Here is a 235-nt window from a genome sequence, read left to right on the forward strand (position 1 = left end):
TAATTAAACATTTTCATTTATTATAGTTTACATTTCTAGAAGTTCTATTTAGCTCTTTCTATAATATGTTCGCCACTTAGTTTTTGAAAGGCCCTGCTCGCTTCGATCTTTCCTTTTACATTCTTAAAGAAAATAGTTTTTAAAATTCTTAATCTAAAAAATCTAGTGTCAAGCTGTCAAATTACACAGAATCTGGGGTCCCACATGCTGGAAGATAAACAAGGGGCCATCTAAC

The sequence above is a fragment of the Echinops telfairi genome, unplaced genomic scaffold, assembly GCF_000313985.2.
Source record: "Echinops telfairi isolate 266 unplaced genomic scaffold, ASM31398v2 ScPeMD7_1;HRSCAF=3_0, whole genome shotgun sequence".
Lineage (NCBI taxonomy): Eukaryota > Metazoa > Chordata > Mammalia > Afrosoricida > Tenrecidae > Echinops > Echinops telfairi.